General features: G+C 35.3%; 1 long non-coding RNA gene and 1 pseudogene across 1 annotated transcript; both read left to right on the forward strand.

The window, feature by feature from the left end:
- The first annotated feature begins 14370 nt into the window (after nt 1–14370).
- Nucleotides 14371–15501, forward strand: LOC148928588 (uncharacterized). The gene is made up of 3 exons (XR_016137729.1): nt 14371–14481; nt 14693–14757; nt 15270–15501. It is a non-coding gene; the product is annotated as an uncharacterized LOC148928588 (long non-coding RNA).
- Nucleotides 15502–16090: 589 nt separating this feature from the next.
- On the forward strand, nt 16091–20751 carry LOC125195090 (germacrene A synthase-like; annotated as a pseudogene).
- Nucleotides 20752–23238: the final 2487 nt, after the last annotated feature.

A 23238-nucleotide genomic window follows, 5' to 3' on the forward strand; every position in this document is an offset into this window, starting at 1 on the left:
TTATTCTTGACATTTATGAAAGGAGATAAGATACATTTTCATCAGTCAATTTTTTTAAAGAAAACGTAACTGAACAAAAGATAAGATTAATCATAACTTTTAATCAGAAGGTCTTATTATTTCAAGTTTGTATCAATTGAAGAGTCTTACTATTATTTGTCACGACAAACTTTTGATGATTTTTTATGATTAAACTATAACTATATCCAAAATTCTTTGTGAAGTCAACGAAAATGTATGCCCTTATTTATTTATTAATTATCTTGTGTTTTTAGTCAAATAATTCCATGTGAATAATGATAAATTATTGATATTCGCAACATGCATCGATGAAGTTAAACTAATACGCTGTATTGTAAATTATCTAGCCCATACCTACAAAATTAAGAAAGGGATTGGGAAGTATACTATACTTTTCTAAAGAAGATTGGGCATGGCCCATGTGGATGACTGATAATTAAAGACAAATTATCTGAGAAAACTATAGAATCCCCATATACATTTAACAATAAAATGTTAGGTTTCTGTTTTACCTGTCATTATTAACTAATAATTAACACCATTATTCCCTTTGGACATGGTTTACTTTATTGCTTATGTTTATGTCCTTTTGTTGGATAAGTTTGTGGCTAAGCTATGTTTTGATGAAATTTTGTATTATTTCGTTCATTTGTTTCTTGCAGTTTCAATCATTATACTTGTATAGAAAAAGTAACAACAGTTTTATGCTTGAATTCTATAGAAAGAGACAAATGAATTCCTAGAAGAAGGAAGTGGGATAAAATTATGTTCCAAACACATTATACTAATATACTGTTAGTACAAACCTATCCCACATCGGACATTTGTGGAAGGTTGGAAGGTGTATATAATTCATGTCCAACCCCAATTAGTTTGAGGCCTTTTGGGAGTGACCCAAAAACAAATCTGTGCGGACTTGACCCAAAGCGGACAATATCAAACTAATGTTTGCCGACGCCGACAATCCTGACAAGTGGTATCAAAGCCAAGTTGGCATCGGGTCTGGTCCGATTTGCGAGACCCATGTTTGAGTGGGGCCGACGATCCGTCTGAGTCGGAGCCCATTATGTGTTTCGATGTGGTCTCGGTTTGAGGGGAAGGTTTGTTAGTACAAACCTATCCCACATCGGACATTTGAGGGAAGTTGGAAGGTGTATATAATTCCTGTCTAACCCCAATTAGTTTGAGGCCTTTTGGGAGTGATCCAAAAACAAATCCGTGCGGGCTTGACCCAAAGCGGACAATATCTGTAACAGCCCGCGTTTCTAGGGTATAATAAATGCGGCGACTGCTACCAAAACGGACCTAAAAGCAATAAAAAAACATAGGCTAGGTTTCATTTAAAGAGATTTGACTAAGGAATTTAAACGAACTACCAATGCAATGAGTCCACAATTAACCTAGAAGCTTTAATAAATAAAAGAAAGATACCATAGACTATGATCAAAAATCAAGGTTCGACATAAATTCAACCAAAAACCACAACATGTATCAATCTTCTTAAACCAAAGGGAAACAAGTTCAAAATGACCAAAAGCTACTAAAGAGTTTCAAAAATTCAGCGGAAACGACCAAGAGAAAGTGAAGCCGTGTATGAAGACACAGCTACACTCGAAGTTCAAGACATCCATCTTAATTAATTAATATGCTCAACACCCGCCACCGCTCGTCGTCGTTCAACCTGCACATAAGGAAAACACATGCAGGGCTGAGTATTTTGAAATACTCAGTGAACTCGTTGCCAAAACATTTTATAAGTTATGTCACCCTTACTATAGTGAACTCGAGGTTTTACAATTATCAAAATAAATATTCAACGAGTATCACAAAAATATTTCCATAGACTGGCCAGTCAAACAACTCCCCACTTTTCTCATCAATTTCCACAATCACAACATTTCCATGGTGCGGCGAAAGTGTGGCCACACTTTTCGCCCACGAGACGGCCGACTAGCAAGGACGGCTCCCGATCCCACCATGTACACAACCTGGTAGGGTTTGCGGCCCTACTCAGACCCGAATTCGTTTAAACATATCCATAGCCCTTATAGCCCAATGGAGCGAACTCTCAAACTGGGCATCAGACGCACAATATCACAACAAAACAGATATAGGCATGGCATAACAGTTAAACCGCCCTTATTTCTCCACTTTCATAAATTTGCAACATGAGTTTAAGAATAAAGCCCACCTCGATTGCTTAGATTTCAAGTATGTTCTTTCCCATTGTTATCCTGCTTCGCAACCACCTTCTAATCACATAGGCACATATCATGAATCAGATTCAACACAAACTCCTAACTCATGCATGTCTCAACGCTGTCCCTTTTCCCATCGGTTTATCTTAATATCACCAATCAAAATCATGTTCATCATATAAATTTCATTCGCATCTTAACTCTAGATCTATCATCAACATATGTCACACATGAGTGTTTTGCCAACACACACACACAAACACACACACGATGCACACACGCACACGATTTCACACATACACACATGCATACGTTTTCTATGTCCCTCATACCCCACTCTCACTCAATCCAGATGCATGAGGGTTCAAGAATACCGATTAATCGGTTAGAAAGAAGAAGATGAATACGAGAATACCTACCTTTATGAGAAAAACGAACGGTAGAAATCAAAGTATTAGCCTTGGTTCTTCAAGATTCTTGAATTAAACTTCAATTCTTCTCCAAAAGATGACGAAATATTGGAGAATAGAAGAAGAAAAATTTGAGAGAGTGAGAGAAGAGAGGGAGGCGTGTACTTTGGGTGGGGGACGGAAATTTGATGGCTAGGGTTTAGGGGTTTCTCTTATTTATAGAGTTAAATAGAATCTCTAGGTAAATAAAATAGAATATTTGGGAAGATTTGATTCTCCTCAATTAAATAAAATATTGTGGAGTAGGGATGAAGAAATAAAAAAAGTGAGCTAGGGTTCAAGGCATGAAGTTTTCGAAAAATATGGCTCTTATTTAGCCAAGATTTCGTTTGGTATATTTTACGGAGTGGAATAAAATATCACGGAGCAAAATAAAAATAAAAATCCTCCCAATAAATAGGAAAATAGGCGTGTAGAAAGGGGTTCTTCATAAGGAATGGATTTTGAATATTAACTAAAATAAGATATGGCAAGATCTTTTGAGGTATGGTAAGATTTGGTAGAATATTTAAATTCTAGGTATGGAAGGAAATCAAATAAGGGATCAATTAAACAATAAAATAAATTCTTCCTTCCCAAGAATAGGTGATTTTCGAAAATCACCTTAAAAACAATAGGGTTCGATTTTTCTCAATAAGAAGTAGAGAATAATTGGGTTTTGGATTTAAGTTGGATAAATATCCTAAGAATTAAATTAAATCCGGAAAAATAGAGTTCCTTCTCCAAAAGTGAAGGGGTCGAAAATCTCAAAAATTATGTGGCTAGAATTTATGGAAATTTTCCCTAATATTCTCACTCACCCTTAAACAAATAATTCACCTCATAATTTAATTAATCACATGCCACATCATATAATCAACAAGTTTGACTTTTCAAACTTCCAACGCAACCCTAGGCTCGACTCGGTCAAAGAAACTCATGCAATAAATTCATTCCTCAATTAATTCTCGTCTCCCGCGTCATCAATAAAATTTTAGGGCTCAAAAATTAGGGTTCGAAAATCCGGGATGTTACAATATCAAACTAATATTTACCGACGCTGACAATACTGACAAGTGGTATCAGAGCCAAGTTGGCGTCGGGTCTGGTCCGATTTGCGAGACCCATGTTTGAGTGGGGCCGACGATCCATCTTAGTCGGAGCCCATTATGTGTTTCGATGTGGTCTCGGTTTGTATAGGATTAGGTTTCCTAATTGGGATAGGATTATGTTTCCTGGGCCCAGTCTGTCTAATGTGTGCCTATATATATGGGAGTAGAGCACATAATTCTGTGATCTGACAGATCCAATATGTATCTGAAAACCGCAGTCATAATACAATTTATCAAACGTTTGTTGCAGTCGACGATCATAACAAACTGGTATCTAGAGCCTTGGTTTTCGAACTAGGGTTTTGAATTCCGCTGCGAGGGTTTTGTCTGGTAAATCGAGATTTCTGCTTTGAACGTGAAGGTCGACAAATTTGGGAGAAGTTTGTTCGTCTGGCATTGTAATGATGCATCTGCAAGGTGAATTCTGTTTATGGAAAATCTAAGGCAGGGTAGGAGAAGTCTGTTCATCTGGCATTGTAATGATGCGTCTGCAAGGGAGAATTCAAGTCAATGTGGAGATTTGTTAGGATGCCTTGAATTTGTATAGGATTAGGTTTCTTAATTGGGATATGATTATGTTTCCTAGGCCCAGTCTGTCTAATGTGTGCCTATATATATGGGAGTAGAGCACATAATTCTGTGATCTGACAGATCCAATCTGTATCTGAAAACTGCAGTCATAATACAATTTGTTCTCCGTTTTTGCTCGTGGGCGTAGCCAACACAACGTTGGTGAACCACGTAAATTTTGTGTCTATTTACGTTCTTTTGTTTCTCGATTCACAATTTCCCTATTTGTCATAACATATATTGAAGATGCAATTTCTTGTGTTTGCAATTTTCGAATATTCAGGACACAAAAAAAAAAAAAAAAACCGTACTTATAATTAGGACTCTTGCAATAATCATTTGTGCCTCTAATTTCAAGAGGAAAGAGTAAAAAAACTCATCGATCCATCCCCTCGTGCAGTAAATTGTATGTCTGGGAGTCGTATAATACTCTCTCCGTCCCATAGTAGATGACATAGTTGGGGAATGACACGAGAATTTAGGGTAGAGAGAGAAAATAGTATATTTATATTAAGTCGTGTGCACGACGTAACTTAAAAGAATCATCAGTACAATAGTTCATTGTTGTATTATTTTCATATCATTATTGATATATTTTGTATATTTAGCGCATGTTTGATAAGGTAGATAACTCATTTAGGGATGAAATTGAACGAAAATTTCATAAAAATAAACCATGTGGCAAATCAAGAAAAGGGCATTTTAGTGTGATTTCTACTATATAAAGGTTGTATAAAAACCGTAGAATATTTTTAGGTATACTTATAAGTTATAAAGCTGAACCCTTAAAAAATATTTTCAATTCGAGAATACTAAAGCAAAAAAGTTACTACTAAAAAAGCTTACTGTTTGTAATCCAAACATTTTATCAGTAATATATTTATTAAAGAATGTAGAGCAAGACAAATACAGAGATGTCTGATGATTGAGAAATAATTAATGTGCAAAAGTGAATGAATAATTGACTAATAATTGATAAATCCAAAATTTGGATTCGAAACTTAATTAATAATGGAAGTAGCTGATGGTGACATGTCATTATGAAAATTTATGTACATTACTTTTAACCAGCGCCGAGATAAATTGGTTATAATGTACTCCATCCATCGTGCTATTTGAGGCATTTCTTTTTTAACAGTTATTATGAAAAAATAAAACATAATAAATAGTTAAAAAAGTAAAATTTGATGAATAATTTCAGTAACAAAATACTTCCGTCTTTTTTACTGACTTACATATCACATGAAAGTATCAAATGGAGTACATTAGAGCATCTCCATCGGCGGACGTCCCGGTCGCCCCTCGTCGACGTCCGACCGGGCGTCCGCCGTAGTGGGTGGGAAGAGCGCCCACGCCCGCCCCAATTGCCCGTCGGATGGCCTCGCCCCTCGCACCGACGTCCGACCGGACGTCCGCCACTGTGGCGAAGGTCGGACGTCCGCAATTTTTAATTTTTTTTTAAAAAAAAAAGAAAAACTCTATAAATAGGGCTCCCCCAATTTCATTTCATTCACACTACTTGTGTTGACAAGTTTCTTTCTCTAACCTCTTTTTTCAATTATATCTAATGGCGAGTAGTCGTGCGGGCAGTAGTGGCGGAGACGCTAGTGATAGTGATGATGAATTGGATCTCGCTATGCAAGAGGCGATTGATCGATTGCTCCGGCAGAGGCAGCAGCGGCGGCAGCAGGCGGCGGCGGCGGTACCTCGGCCGATCCATCGCCAACGTCATTTACCCCGGGGACCACATTGCTGCACATAATTTTTAATTATATCCGTCATGTATGTTTTTTTTTAATGAAATATTCGCATTTTCACGTTCGTATTCGTGTCGAATTTTAGTTCCGTAAATTTTAATTTTAAATTGTGAATTTAATTTTATTGTGGGAAGTACTAATGGGAAGTCCTAGTGCCGTGGAAAGGGCTAGTGATGCGGCAGTGGAATGAGAGGGGCTAGTGATGACGTGGCAGGCAGTTTTGTGGAAAGTCCTAGTGGGAGGGGCGCCATCGGAGACGCTCTTAGAATTTAGTGCCCCATACAGCCGTCGTAATGACTAACAAGTACTTCCTCCGTAGCAGTGAAAAGGGCTCACTTTATTTTTGGTTTGTCCCAATCAAGATAATTAATTACGAAAAATAAAAACTACTTTATTTCTACTTTATTCTTTCTCTCTCTTACTTTACTCTATCCGCTTAACACACAAAATAAAGTTGCATAAAATTTTGTACCGGAAAAAGTATTCATCGTCAAGTGGCGGATTAAGACGGACAGAGGAAGTAATTCATTGTCAGTGACGGATTAGGGGGTAGGGAGCGGCAGCACTCTCTCGACCATTATGAGAGCTAAATGTTCTCTGAATCGAGTCAAAAATAATATGTTCATCTTTTTTGAGTGCAGAAATATATTTTCTTTCAATATATATATGTTATATAAATTTGGTAGTTTAACGGTTTAGTAATTAGTAGTGTTTTCACTAAGAGCTCAATGGTTCCCTCTATAAAAACATTACATCTTTTATTTTATATATTTATTTTATTCATATTTCTTCTTATTATAAAAATAAATCCTTTTAATACTTTATGAAATCTAAACTTTTACTAATTTGCATATAGTATTAATTTTTTTAGTTAATATCATTTTCTTTATATTGTGTTTGTTTTAGTTGTCCAAAGTACTTATTAATTGTGATCTATTCGCGTATGATTCATTATGTACCAAAATAAATATTCAAATATTTACAATATCTAAGTAAGGGCTGACAATTTTTGATATGACACGAACCCGCACGAAGTTAATACGACATGAACACGCACATTTAGAATTTGGATCCTTATAGGGTCGACCCAATAAGAACCCGAAAATAACGGGTTAGGTCGGGTCGGGCTTGGATCGGGTTAGTGTTATACGTTAAGAAAAAAATAATTACTTTTATTAATTAAAAAATGATTAAAATTTAATTTTAATTATTTTTATTGATTAAAAAATATTATACTTTAATTTTAATTAATTAAAAAAATACTATACTTTGATTTTATTAATTAAAAAAATATTAATTAATTTTTTATGAATTTTAAGAAAATATTATGCTTAGATTTTATTAAAATTAGTTTTTTTAATTATTTAATTTTTTTATTTAGGCTTAATATTACTGTACTATACTTTAATTTTATTACTATTTTGATTAAGAAAATAATATGGTAATTTTTTATTTTAGCGTGTAATATCATGTTTAAATTGTATAATAACATCATGTTTTAGTCATTATCGTATCGTGTCAAGCTAACTGACTATCATTAACAGAGGGTTGGCTTTTTTTTCGAGTACACGATAACATGCACGAATCCGACACGAACCCGTTGGATTGTGACACGATAAGAGTCCGATGATTTCGGGTTGGGTTGAATTTTGACCTTATTGGGTTGGATTAATAATGGGTTGACACGATAACGACCCAACCCGCACGATTTGACAACCCTAGTGCTCACGGTCGACCGCCACATCATTATTACATTAAAAAAAGAAATAATCAATCCATGCGGTCTCTCCATGACCGAGGCCTCTTCCAAGGCTAACACCAACCGGCTGGTCTCCATGCAATTTCATTTCATCATCTAATGAGATTGTGCCAAATGACACAATCTCATTGGTTGATACTCCCTCCGTCCCCCATAATTTGTCACCATTTGATCCGGCACAGGTTTTAAGAAACGTAGTAGAAAGTGGGCTGAAAAAGTTAGTGGTATATGGGTCCTACTTTTATATATTAGTTTCATAATAAAATGTGAGTGAGAATGAGTTAGTGGAATATGTAGTCTACTATCAAAAATGGTAAAAGTGAAATGGGACAAATTTTTCGGGACGGGCGGAAATGAAAATAAGTGACAAATGGAGTATTATTTTTTTATAATTAATAGAACTTTAATATACCAAACTAAGAGCATCTCCAATGCTATTAGGCCAGCCATAGGCCAGCCACTCTCCCTCCCTGCCACGTCAGCAGCACTAAAAATCCACCTGCCACATCAGATTTAGGCCAGCCATAGGCCAGCCGCAAAAAAAAAATTCAAAATATACTACATTTACGGAATTAAAATTACGATTAAATTACGGAATTAAATTTACGAGATATATATGGAAAAATTCATTAATTGCATTTAAAAAGGTACATAGATAAAAAAAAAAGTTACATTTAAAAAGGTACATAATAAAGAAAAAAAACTATCGCCGTGCAATCCTCCGTGCCCACAACTCTTCAATTATATCCTTTTGTAGTTGAATATGAGCATCCACTTGGCGCATGTTGGAAAATTCCTTGAGGCGGCCGGCTTCATCGAGAGGTACCCCACGTCGTACACTAGGGGTGGCCGTTCCGTGGCTTGGACCGACTTCATCGTCATTGGCCCAACTAGTCAGTTGTACGCCTTCGTCTTCGACGATCATGTTGTGCAGGATGATGCAGGCGTACATTATCTGGGAAACGCATCCGACATCCCACAAACGCGTTGGACCCTTAATTGCCGCCCATCGAGACAGGAGCACACCAAATGCGCGCTCCACGTCCTTGCGCGCCGACTCCTGTCGTTCCGCAAAGTAGGCCTTCCTTTCATCACGTGTTTGCCTGATCGTCTTCACAAAGACCGGCCACCGAGGGTATATCCCATCCGCCAAGTAGTAGCCCATATCATGCCGGTTGCCGTTGGCCACAAATGAGACGGCTGGACCGACGCCCTGGCACTTCTCGTTGAAGAGGGGAGACGAGTTCAGGACGTTGAGGTCGTTGTTCGACCCGGCTACCCCAAAATACGCGTGCCAGATCCACAGCCGGTAATCAGCTACGGCCTCGAGGATCAACGTGAGATTCTTTTGTTGGGGTTTGTATACTAAAAGATGCTTCGAGCGTACATGCATTTGTACAGTCAGCTTGTGCATGTATACGAAAAACGCCACGTCCACTTGTTTACCTAATTATGAGAATAAATAATATAATATAATGGTTTATTATTGAAATATGATAAACAAGTCTAAGGCTTTTTACTAAGAAGGTCAAGTAGGGACATTCGATGAATTTCCTCATGAGTTTTCCAGTAGGGGACTTGGCCAGATCTAGTAAGAAGAAAAACGTATTCACAACCTAGATAGGCTTTGGCTACCTATTGGTACGGTTGCGGTGTTTGTGATAATTCTCTCTTACCTAAGAAGAGATTAGTAACACCGGTGTGGTAAAGCACTGAAAGGATCTAATCCGAAATGTATTCTTCATTGCTATCTACTGAAAGAATATATTTCAGAAAGTTTAGTATTTTCTAGTCTATGGTATTAATATCAATATTGTTTATTCAATCAAACGCCACTTTGACTTATCAATATGTGAGAGTTTGTACGTAACTCAAGTTCATGATATCTTGGGTGGTAGTAATTGAATAACATGAAGGTATTGGAATATTATTTCATAGAATTCGCGTGCCCAGTGAGGTATGATTAAATCCCTAAAAGGGTGATCCCCAATGAGGTGTTTGAAAGAGGAATTTATTATTCAGAAATCTGCGCAGTTGGAATTTATTCCACGAATAATAAATAAAGTTTCAAACTAGAAAAACTCTTTGGAGAATTAATTTAATTCTAGTCACATAGCAGACAAAAGAATTAAATTGATGGATCAAGATAATCTTAAACGCGGGAAATATTATAAAATAAAATGGACCCAAGTTATTTGTAATTTGGTGATTTAAGTGGGAGTGCAATATTATTCTTTAGTGGAACAAAATAATATTCCACGATAATATATTAAATCATGGGTCATTTGATTTAATTAGTAATTTATCTAATGGGTGAGCCCAACACTTAAGTCATTCCATGGATCCCCATCCTAGCCCAACAAGTCCATGCTTATAAATAGTGTAGAGATGGGAAACCCTAATAAGCACTCCACACATCACAAACCCTAACCCTAGCCGCCATAACCGGCGCTCTCTCTCTCCCCTCTTGCCTCGGTTTTCATGCCTTTGCACGAGGGAGATTAGGGTTTTGGTTTTTGTTCTTGTTCTATCCTAATTCATAGGATTAGATCAAGACAATTTCGTGTTTGTGTTGGTTTTCCCTAGATCTCATATCACTTTTATTTGGTTCTTCGAGATCCGCCCACACGGATGGAGAATCAAGGACAAGGGAATAGGTTGGAAGATTCGTGGTCGATAAACCAAGGATCTCAGGGTGGTGCAGCTAGCAATGTCAATCCAATGATGGATTATGAGGTAACAATCGAATCTACATCGAATATGCATGATTATGTGTTTATTTGATGTTATATCTATAGATCTATGTTTATTGCATGAAATTGGAGTCGAATGCATAATCACCTAAATAGATCCGGTCAAGGACCTATTTGGTTTCCGTGTCTTCCGCTGCTGTAGTCCCAACATCTTTGACTTGTAGCCGGTCGTGTAGGCCCCCTTCCAGGAAGTCGGGCAGTTCTTCCTCCCAATGCATACAGTCTATGCTGCCTAACATCCCGGAGAACCCATGCTTCTCCCCGTGCATCTGCATCAAATTCTGACAATCTTCGGGAGTAGGGCTTCGAAGGTACTGCTCACCGAAAACGTTTATCACGCCCCCACAGAAATTCTTCAGACATTCCAGGGCTGTCGACTCACCGATGTGGAGGTACTCATCCCACATGTCTGCCACGCCTCCGTAGGCCAACTGCCTGATTGCCGCCGTGCACTTTTGAATAGGGGTGTGGCCGGGTCTGCCAACCGCATCGTGCCTGAAGCGGAAACACAGATATCGACGCTCTAATGCGCCAACGATGTGTATAAACAATTTCCTGCGCATTCTAAAACGCCGCCGGAACATGTTGGCGGGAAACCGCGGGTTCTCTGAAAAGTAGTCGTCGTACAGCCGCTGATGTGCAGCGGCGTGATCCCGATCAATCACTGCTCGGCGGTGGATAACCGGTGGAGGGCGAGGTATCGCCTGCTGTTCCACCCTACGCATGTACCGCTCCATCTCGTGGTTCATGTAGGCCTCCATAGCCTCGTTCATCCTCCGTTCGTACTCCTCAGCATCCCCACCACTACCACCACTGCTACCACCCGCGTTACTCATCGCTCGATGATGCTCTTGTACAGAAAGTTAGAGAGAGAGAAAACTCGTTAAAACAAGCAGTGCAAATGAAAATGAAACTAAAATCGCGTTTATATAGGTTTAAAAAAAAAAAATTATAAATCGTCTTTGGCCGATCGGGTCGCCACAATGGCAGCCAGCGCATCGGCCAGCCACACGCAATCGGCTAGCCTTGGCCGGTTTTTTCACCGAAAATCGGCTGGCCTACTCCAATGGTTACGTCAATCGGCTAGCCGGTGGCTAGCCTACCATTGGAGATGCTCTAATCTATGGCAAAATATTCTATAAATTTTAGTTTGTCATTTATTACATTTTTCTATAAATTTATAATAATAAGTATTTCATGTAATAATATAAAAATAAATACTAATAGTGTGCTTGGGTGGTCATTGATAAACCATGAAAATATGTTTGGTTGGGTTGGATGAATATTGATGATGTGAAAGATGACATGGAGGAGATAGAAATGAATTAAATATTGAAAAAGTGGATGATTGGGTTGGGTTGGGTGATTGCTGATAAACTTAGTCTTAGAGAGAAAGGAGTTTACAAAATTAAAAAGTGCATATTCTTGTGGAACGGACTAAAGAAAAAAAGAGTGCATATTCTTGTGGGACAAAGGAATAGGACGAAGGAAGTATATATATATGCATGCAATCCTCGTTTATTTACTATTTGTAGCTCTAAATTTTTCTTTAACCTAATAATCATGCAGCCGCGAACTATGAGTTACTAGTATTAATGGTTTGCTTTCTCCACTTTGAGAGTTTAAATATAATGTGCTATTTATTGACAACTACAACGCCGTCCCTAACAAGTAACAAGTATTCATTGTCACAACATAAGTATGTATTTAGTTAGCATTATTCGAGCATAACATCACACAATTTAACAAAATATTTTTTGCAATGAACTTTAAAGTTGGTAAATAATATCCCAAACATATTTCTGGTTCTCAAAAAAACTTCGGCGACAAGTTCCGGCTAAAACTAAATGACATAGATTATGCGCCATCTATTTGATTTTTTGACATTACGTGGAATATTGATAACATTCATTATATGAAATAAATGACATTTTATGAATAAAATTATGTTGAATGACATAGATATGAGAAGATTAAAAAAAATTAAAAGATAATAAGAAAAAAAAAATCAAAACAGATTTTATATGTTTTTTAGATAGATAAATGAATATAAATTTAAAGAATATATCACAGAGGATTCGAATCCAAGACTTTTGGTTTCAAGCATTACCTCTAATTCTACCGTTTGGCTAACTCACTCTCTCTATAGCAGGGGCTCCGCGACACGACGCTCACCTTCGACGCAGCCCGCAAGGTCCTTTCCCACTATCATGATCTACTCCACAGCATTCATGGCAAAGAGCAAAGAACAAAAATAATCGTGCATTGCGTTCATGACTAGCGATTAGATATTTTTAATAAATTAATTAATTAAGTGGAACAAAACTACGCCGGTTTAGCCCAATAGACATCCCGACGAGCCATGTAAGTTAAATTCTGCCACCTATATAGTAGAAGTTTATTTCACAATAAAATTAATTTTGTGATATCATTTACCAACTTTAAAATTCGTGCGTGGTAAAAAAAACAATATTTCGTTAAGGTGCATGATATTAGGCTCTATTAATCGTTCTTAGGTATGTGTTCTGTTTAAATTTTAATTATAATTTAACATAAAGATTATTACGTTACTAGTGATAATTTTTAAATTTATGAATTATACTCCATCCGTCCAACATAATTTGGGACAATTTGATCGGGCACGGGTTTTAAGAAATGTAATGGAAAGTGAGTTGATAAAGTTGGTAGGATGTGGGTCCTACTTTTAAAGTATTAATTTTATATTAAAATGTGAGTCGGAATGAATTAGTGAAATATGGGGTCGACTACCAAAAATGGTAAAAGTGAAATGAGTCAAATTATTTGGGACGGACCGATATGAAATACTGGGTCAAACTATGTGGGACAGAGTGTAACACCCCGAATTTTCGAACCCTAATTTTAGAGCCCTAAAATTTATTATTGATGACGTGGGAGATGTGAATTATTTGATAAATGAATTTATTGCATGAGTTTCTTTGACCGGGAAGTTTGAAAAGTCAAACTTGTTAATTAGGTGATGTGGCATGTGATTTATTAAATTATGAGGGGAATTATTTGTTTAAGGGTGAGTGAGAATATTAGGAAAAATTTCCATATATATATACTAGCCACCTAATTTTTGAGATTTTCGAATACTTGGACTCTTGGAGAGGGAATTCTATTTTTCCGGATTTAATTTAATTCTTGGGATATTTATCCAAATTAAATCCAAAACCCAATTATTTCCCTATTTCTTAATGATATTAAGGTGATTTTCGAAAATCACCTAGCTTTGGGAAGGAGGAATTTATTTTATTTTAATTGATCCCTTATTTGATCTCCTTCCATACCTAGAATTAAATTATTCTACCAAATCTTTTCATAGCTCAAGAGATCTTGCCATATCTTATTTTAGTTAATATTCAAAAATCCATGCCTTATTTAAGACACATATTACACGCCTATTTTCTATGCCAATGGGGGAGGATTTTTATTTTTTATTTTGCTCCGTGATATTTTATTCTACTCCGTAAAATATACTAAAATAAAATATTGGCTAATTAAGGGCCATATATTTCGAAAATTCCATACTTGATACCCTAGTCAATTTTTGTTATTTCTTCTTCCCTACTCCACAATATTTGTTTTATTTAATTGTGGAGAATAAAATCTTACCAAATATTTCTTTTATTTACCTAAAGATCTTATTGAACACTATAAATAAGAGAAACCCATAACCCTAGCCCCCATAATTTTCGCCCCTCTCTTCTCTCTTACTCTCTCCAATTTTTCTTCTATTCTTCAATATTTTGTCATCTTTTGAAGAAGAATTGAAGTTGATCCAAGAATCTTGAAGAACCGAGTCTAATACTTAATTTCTACCGTTCGTTTTTCTCATAAGGTATTCTTATATTAATCTTCTCCTTTCTAACCGATTCCTGTTCTTTCTAACCGATTAATCGGTATTCTTGGACTCTCGTGCATTCTTGGACTTTGATTGATTAATGATGCTAAGATAAACCGGTGGGAAAAGGGAAAAAACATTGAGAAATGCATGAGTTGGGAGTTTGTGTTGAATCTGATTTGTGATATATGCCTATGTGATTTAAAAGGTGAAACCTCAGTTGCGAAGCCGGATAACAAGGGAAAGAACATACTTGAAATCTAAGCAGTCGAGGTGGGCTTTACTATTAAACTCTTTTATGTGCAAATTTATGAATGTGGAGAAATAAGGGTGGTTTAACTGTTATGCCATGCCTATGTCTGTTTTGTTATGATATTGCGCGCCTGATGCACAGTTTGAGAGTTCGCTCCATTGGGCTATAGGGCTATGGATATGATTAAACGAATTCGGGTCTGAGTACGGCCCGCAAACCCTACCAGGCTGTGTACACAAGGGGATCGGGAGCCGTCCTTGCTAGTCGGCCGGTCTCGTGGGCGAAAAGTGTGGCCACACTTTCGTCGCACCATGGAAATGTTGTGATTGTGGAAAATGATGAGAAAAGTGGGGAGTTGTTTGACTGGCCAGTCTATGGAAAATATATTTTTTGATACTCGTGATATTCTCTTATAACTGCTTAAAACTTGAGTTCACTTGGTAAGGGTGGCATAGCTTATAAAACGTTTTGGCAACGAGTTCACTGAGTATTTCAAAATACTCAGCCCTGCATGTGTTTTCCTTATGTGCAGGTTGAACGATGACGAGCGGTGGCGGGTGTTGAGCATGTTAACTAATTAAGATGGATGTTTTGAACTTGAAGCGTAGTTGTGTCTTCATACATAGCTGCACTATCTCTTGGTCGTTTTCCGCTGAGTTTTTGATACACTTTAGTATTTTTGAATATTTTGCACTCTCCTTTCAGTTTAGAGGCCTTAGACTATCTTGTGGTTTTTATCTTGGAAACTATGTCATACTCTTGAGATTTTTTTTTAATCGTAATTTATGATACCTTTCTTTTACTTATTTAAGCTTCTAGGTTAAGTTGTTGTTTTAATGCTCTGATAGTTCCTTTAAATACTTTGGTCAAAACTCTTTAAATGAAACCCTAGCCTATGTTGAATTCTTTAAGTCCATTTTGGTAGCAGTCGCCGCATTTATTGTACTATAGGATGACATGCTGTTACAGTGAGGGAGTAACTAGTTAGAATAATAAACAAAATAATGTGACAACTGATGCACGATGAATCTTACTCACATGAATCATATTCTCGTACTCCTAGTACTTTTCTAATAAATAAATAGACCCTAAGTTAATAAAGATGAATTTAATTTTTTGATCCCCCTATAATTTAGTTTTAGTTAACACACGAGAAATTCTTATCCTCTGACTATATATATATATATATATATGGGTGCATTAGGGTGCCACCATAGTTAAAATAACATCATATCACCAATATAGTCCGTTAGATCTTATCTATGGACGCCTAGGATTAAGTTTCGTGAAAAAACACGGGTTTGCAGTCTACTGTATTAGATATTGCAGTCTACTGTATTAGATATTGCAGTCGTGGTAAACTGCAATATTGTTGTGGTAAGACTGCAATATTCAATGAACATCACTGCAATCTGGTAACGTAAAATTAGAAATTTCCTATTTTACCCCTCCGTGTTTTTACACGTGGCAGCATGACAAGCACACGATTTTCAGATCCAATGGCCTAAAATGATGGTATGGTGTTACAATAAAGAGGGTTGTCATCTTAGTACATATATATATAGAGTTGTGATCAATGTCGAACCAATTTTAAATACCGAACTAGAGACCAAATCTGAGCCATTAGATCTAGTTTTTTTGATGAGATGTGCTGCTGTGAAAAAAATTTCGGCTTCATTACAAGTCCATTTTACTTCATTATATAGGTTTATTACTTCATTCTGTACTTCAAATGCTTCTACACATACTTCATTCCAATATTATTCCATGTGTTTATTTATAAATATATATATATATATATATATATATATATATATATATATATTTATAGAGTCCCATTATCCACAAATCCACTCTTAAAGACCGAACCACCGAACCCTACCAAATTAGGGCTTTTAGATCTAGTTTTTTATGGATAAGATACAGAAATTTATAAATTATTTTCGCCTTCATCACGAGGCTATTTTAATTCATCTGAAGGTAAATAAGTCATACTAACATGTTACGAAGATTTAACTTCGTTCCAGAATATATTACTTCATTCTAATAGGTTATTACTTCATTCTAGTAGGTTTTTACTTCATTCCAGTAGGTTTTTACTTCATTCCAGTACGTAAATATGGTTTCGCCGTCGCGTGCCGTTCTTTCTCTCTACAATATCTATCACCAACGCCATGGCGCTAATATGGTTTAATAAACACATGGAATAATGTAATAAATTATTGGAATGAAGTATGTGTAGAAGCATTTGAAGTCCTACTGGAATGAAGTAAAAATCTTATCCAATGAAGTAATAACGTTTCTGAATGAAGTAATAAACTCACTTGAATAAATTGCATTTTTAAATGTTAATCAAGCAAAAATCCACGTCAATGAATTTGAATGAAGCATATGTTGAATCATTTCAAAACCTACTGGAAGCAAGTAAAAACATGTTGTAGTTTCAAGGTATTACGTACAGAATGAAGTAATAAACCTATATAATGAAGTAAAATGGGCTTGTAATGAAGCCGAAAAAATTTTCACAGCAGCACATCTCATCAAAAAAACTAGATCTAATGGCCCAAATTTGGTCTCTAGTTCGGTCTTTAAAATTGGTTCGACAATGATCACAACTATATATATATACATGGCCATGGGTAATGGGTTCATGTGTAGAAACTACACAATTCGCTATCTTCTTGTTTCGGATTTGCAGAGATACATAAATGGCGGCTCATCATTCTGAGGCTAAGTTCGCCCCTAGCTTGTGGGGTGATCAGTTCATCAATCACATTTCTGACTCCAAGGTATATTATCTATGTGTACACTTTTATTTTCACAGATTCATTTATAACTAATTTGGTACTGTTTAATTGTAGGTCAAAGAAAAATACTCCAAGGCAGTTGAAGTGTTGAAAAATGATGTGAGAAGTCTGCTAACTTCTCCCGAAGCCAAAATGATAGACACCATGAATCTGATAGAAACACTCGAGCGCCTATCTAGGTGTTTCGTATCACTTTGAAAACGAGATCGAAGACAAACTGCAACAACTTTTCAATCTCAATACTAATTATCACGACGATGAAGCCTATGATGATTTTTACACAGTTGCTCTCCATTTTCGATTGTTCAGGAAGCACGGCCACCCTATATCATCTGGTATATATACTACCTTTCTTGTTTCAGTTTGGCTATGCATAATAAATCTCTGACTTTTTTTGAAGCAGAAATATTTGCTGAGTTTGTATGAAGCTTCGTATCTTGGAACACGTGGAGAAACCATACTAGACGAGGCACTTGCTTTTACTACGGCCGCCCTCAAATCAATGGTGCCAAACCTCGGGTCACCCCTCAAGAAGCAAGTTGAACGTGCCCTCGTGCAGCCCTTGCACTTGGGGATTCCTAGAATTGAAGCACGGAGTTACATTGACACGTACGAAGAAGAAGAAGAGCACAGAAATGAAACCCTAGTCAAGTTTGCCAAATTAGACTATAACCTATTGCAGATGCTGCACAGAGAGGAGCTCCAACAACTCTCAAGGTAACATATTTAATTTTCAATCAAAAAAAAGGCAAATAATGTTTAGTGTTCATACTAATAACAAATAATCTTGATTGCAATTTGCCATATATGTATATAGGTGGTGGAAAGAATTAGGGCTTATGTCCAAACTTCCTTATGCAAGAGATAGGATAGTGGAGAGTTTCTTTTGGGCTTTGGGAGCGTACCACGAGCCTCAACTTTCTCATGCCCGTGTCGTTCTCGCCAAGAGCGTTGCTTTCACATCTGTAATAGACGACATGTACGATGCATATGGTACGATTGAGGAACTTGAGGTTTTCACCGAGGCAATACAGAGGTAAAATCTAAGAACATGTTTGATATGATGGAATAATGGAGGTAAGAATGAAATGTACATTCCCACTTCTATTCCATTCCTTTGATTTGTACAATATGTTTGCATGAATTTCATTCCTTATGGAATCACCATTTCACTATATTAGAAATAATCATTCCTTTCCCAACCCGTGATATAAGCCAATGGCTGTCTCTTTTACTTAATGATTTAACAATTTTGATAATCAAATTTTGGCTCTCTTATTCTCTCAACGAATTTTCCTTCCATTTCTTGTGTCTATCAAACAAATGAATTATCAAAGTTTTGTTATTCATCTTTTACATTCATACATTTCTTATCTTCATTCCATTTCACTCTTATTTCTTTCATGTATGCCCAAGGTAATTTGTTATTCCTTTTCTATATTTATTCATTTCCTACTTGCATTACATTTTACCCTAATTCAATTTTATCGTACCAAGCATCTCCAAAAATTTTCAAGTAGTGTATATCAGCTTATAACTTAACCATGCTACTTATTTTCTTGCTTTGAAGGTGGGATTATGGAGAAATTTCTCGACTGCCTGAGCGTAGATGAGACCTCCCTATAAAGCTATCTTGGAACTTTACATTCAATTTGAAGAAGAATTGGCTAAGGAAGGACGATCCTACACATCTTACTATACGATAGAAGGAGTATGATTTAGTGTTATATAGAGTACTAGTATAAAGAAATTTTTATTGCATATTCTTACCAAATTTGATTTGATATGATCCATATATAGCTAAAGGAATTGGTGAGGGCCTACTTTGAAGTGGCGTAGTGGTTCTTAGAGGGCAAATTGCCATCATTTGAGGAATACCTAAAGCTTGGTCTCATTACCAGCACTTTCGGTTATCTGGTCCCCCACTTCTTTTATAGAAATAGGATCCGCTCGAAAGGAAGACTTCGAGTGGCTAAGTAACAAGCCTAAAATATTTGTTGCCTTATTCATAATGGGTCGCTTACTTGATGACATAGGTTCTTATAAGGTACGCATATACTATTGCAACAAACTTCGTCACATACAAATTGTTGAAATACGACATTTTTTCATTGTAATTTGATAACACACTTAAATACTTATGTTTTTATGACATTACATACATTAAACTTAAGTTAATATGTACGTTTATCTGTGACATCATAACAATGCAATGGATGACATTATAATGCAAGTTGGCATGAATACATACAAAATACATTTTCCGTGCAAATTTGTAGTCTGAACATATGTAATTGAAATTCCATTAGAATCCTCATAAGATTAAATTTAATTTGGTATATGATATGTTAAAAAATAATTTCAATCTTGTGGCATTAAAGACTCAAAAAATCTTTAGCATGATAAATTAACAATGCATTGAGTTCATTATATACATTGGCACTATGGCATTATGCAAGTGCATCTGCAACATCGTCGAGTATTTCATAACTACAAAAATTGGACTCTCTATTTCACCCATAACATAAATTTTATAGATCTAGCATATGACGTAATCTAGGTTGTTGATCATTTTAATCTAGTGGTTCTTGTTTGACTTTAGTTTTGATATAACATTTGGTTATTTTTTTTCCATTCCTTATATGTGTATAGATACTCCATCGGTAAGCGACTCTCATTCCTTTTTTTTGGCAAAATATAACACAATTCCCTTCATTTCACTATCTTATTCTCTATCCTAATTTATTTTGTTTCATACTTTATTTTTTCTTTACTTAACTATCTAAACATCATTATCTTAAATATCATGTCTCAAAAACACTTAGCTTATATGATAGGATGAAGAGAGTACTATTTAACTACTTTTTTCAATTAGGAATATTTTTTAATACTATTTGTGGTGTTTAGTTTGAGATGGGGAGAGGTCAACTTGCTATTGGTGTTGAAAGCTACATAAAAGAAAATGGTGTGACAAAAAATGAGGAGATGGCTAAATTTATGGAATTATGTGCGAATGCACTGAAAGATAGCAACGAGGAGATGCTAAGGCCGTCTTGTTATAAATCTAGGGATCTTGTTACATGCATCCTCAATTTTAGCCGCACATCGTTTGTTACTTACAAAGACAAAGAAGATGGATTCACTCAATCTGAAATGGTTTTGAAGCCTCATATCGTTGCCTTGTTCGTCGATGCATTTGAAGTTTAGTAAGTTTGGATCACATATATAGAATAAAACTATAGTAGTCAAAATAGTTATATGATATAAATCAATCAATACCAAGCCCGACACTTCACGCCCCAACTGCTCCAGCAGCACTGGGTGTCACAACCCCCATCTCAGCCGGATCGCAAGGTGAACACTCCAAAGCGTTTAATAGTCTATATATATTTGATGCTTATTTTATTTTATTTTAAAATATGTAATTTATTTAAGTTGAGTCGAGCATATGTATAAGCTCCTTTCCGGATCTTTTTTTCTTTGTCGGTTCTTTCGCGGATGGAAAAAGAGAGTCGAACCGCATAAGGTCCATAATAACTCTATAAATATATTTCATACTTGTTGAGTTATTATTATCAATAGAACCAATTTAAATATATCTCTCTCTTTCCCTCTCCTTTCTAAAACCCTAGTGGCGAAAACCCTAGAAATTATTTAGGTTTTCGGTGCATTAGCCCCGTCAGCAGCAGCTTGTTGTTATCCCAATCCGATGCAGCAAAAATCATGCTCTCCGATAACTACATGCATCATTATACCATACACTGCCTCCGTGGCTCCGTCCACAAAAAATAGATTAATTTTACTATTTTTGGTCATCCACCGAAATTTTAAACAAACACTAACCCTACAACATCATTCTAAATATGGACCTCAACATCTACTAACAATATTTCCATCACATTTTCCTTTATTCTCTTTTACTTTACCAATTTGCGCATTAAAACCGATGTTTTTATAACATTGTGTATTTTTTTGGGACGGAAGTAGTATATAGCATGGAATTCTATTTTGTTGGAATGTATTTTATTTATGGAAATAAAAGAAAGTAACAATAATGCTTACTATATAATATAATTGGAGTATAAAATATATTACGGCGTACGGTATTAAAAAGAGTTATGCTAAATAGCCGGATTATGGACAAACCACACAAGGTTATATTCGTAAATTGACATATTAATTATATACTATTAAAATATTATTTGTAGTTTGTGGACAAGTTAAAAAGACTTATTAACCTTCACTCTTATTTTTCATTTATCTAAATCTAAATTCCATCCCTTCAATTTTTTTCAAATTAGAATTAAAAGTATGCATTCATTAGTATTTTATAGTTCCAAAAAAAGTAAAAAAGTTAATATACAAATCTTTAATATACATTAATATTCTAAAATAATTGTTTTACTCCATAATGAATAGACACCGTATCCACTTAGCTGAATAGGAGTATTACTATTGTTTTTTTCTTCAAAATGAGAATTTCAACTCAATTCAATAAATATTCAATTTGATCGATTTTAACCAATTAAATAATTTAATATTAAAATTGATTTTCGATTCACTTTTGTATCAACTTATATTCGATTAGGAGATTTCAATTGATCTTGAATTTGATGAAGAATTTTGATTGGTCTTAGATTTATTTAAATAATTGTGTATTAACGATTTTAAATAATTATTTTAATATTTAATCGTGTTTTATATTCAATAAATAATACTGAATACTGAGCTGATTTTCCTAACGATTATTCAAATTTCTAATGAATTCTCTAATTATACTATGACCAGTAACTGATTATAATTATTAATTACTATTACAATAAAATTATCATTGTTTTTTTTTATAAAATTTTGAATTCTTCAAGTGAATCATAAATTAATCGAATCTAAAATCTACTTAAATTCCCAAATTTTCAATATAACACCATTCATTAGTTATTTGATAATAATTATAAATTGCTACAACTCATAATATAATATAGTAGTGAAAAAGACCCTTTGTAATTGAAACCAACTTAACATATTAGAGCAAATCAATAAAATTAAAAATCCATAGTTTTTTTTTTATTATTTTTTTTATTTTTATAATCAGAAAGCTTAACCGAAAAAATGATGGGCAAGCAAACCAAAACAACTCAGTCCAAAGCACTAGAAGCAAGCCCAAAGTCAACACAAAACTATCAACCAATTAAACAAAGGCACACATACCTCAAAAGAAGCACACAAAACAGGGGCGGATCCAGGAATTCAATTCAGAAGGGGCATAAATATTTTTAAAAAGAAATTTTAAGAATTTGAGGTGGGGATTTATAAAAGAAATTGAAAAATTAGAAAAAGTAATTTGCTCCTTAAACCCTCCAAATAGATCCGTCCCTGACACAAAACACGCAACAAACTCAAACTACAAGCAAACCCGCACAACAAAGCACAAAACAACAAGCTGAATGCAAGAAAAAAGGTCACATTTTCAATAATCTTTGATTGCATTCTTGGTCTTAAGCCTATAGTCCGACCATAAGACCCTTTGTAATTGAAACCAACTTCTTAATTAAGTTTGAATCCAACAATATTTGTTTGGGTTAAATATGTAAATTGTGACATTATAAAGGGCTACTACATTGAAGCCAAGTTTATTTGGTAGTACTATTGTAGTTTTCTCGTGAGAAAAAATTTACAATTATTTTATTTAGTGTA

The sequence above is a fragment of the Salvia hispanica genome, chromosome 4 (assembly GCF_029641045.1).
Source record: "Salvia hispanica isolate PSC_SH4W2 chromosome 4, Shi_PSC_v1, whole genome shotgun sequence".
Taxonomy (NCBI): domain Eukaryota; kingdom Viridiplantae; phylum Streptophyta; class Magnoliopsida; order Lamiales; family Lamiaceae; genus Salvia; species Salvia hispanica.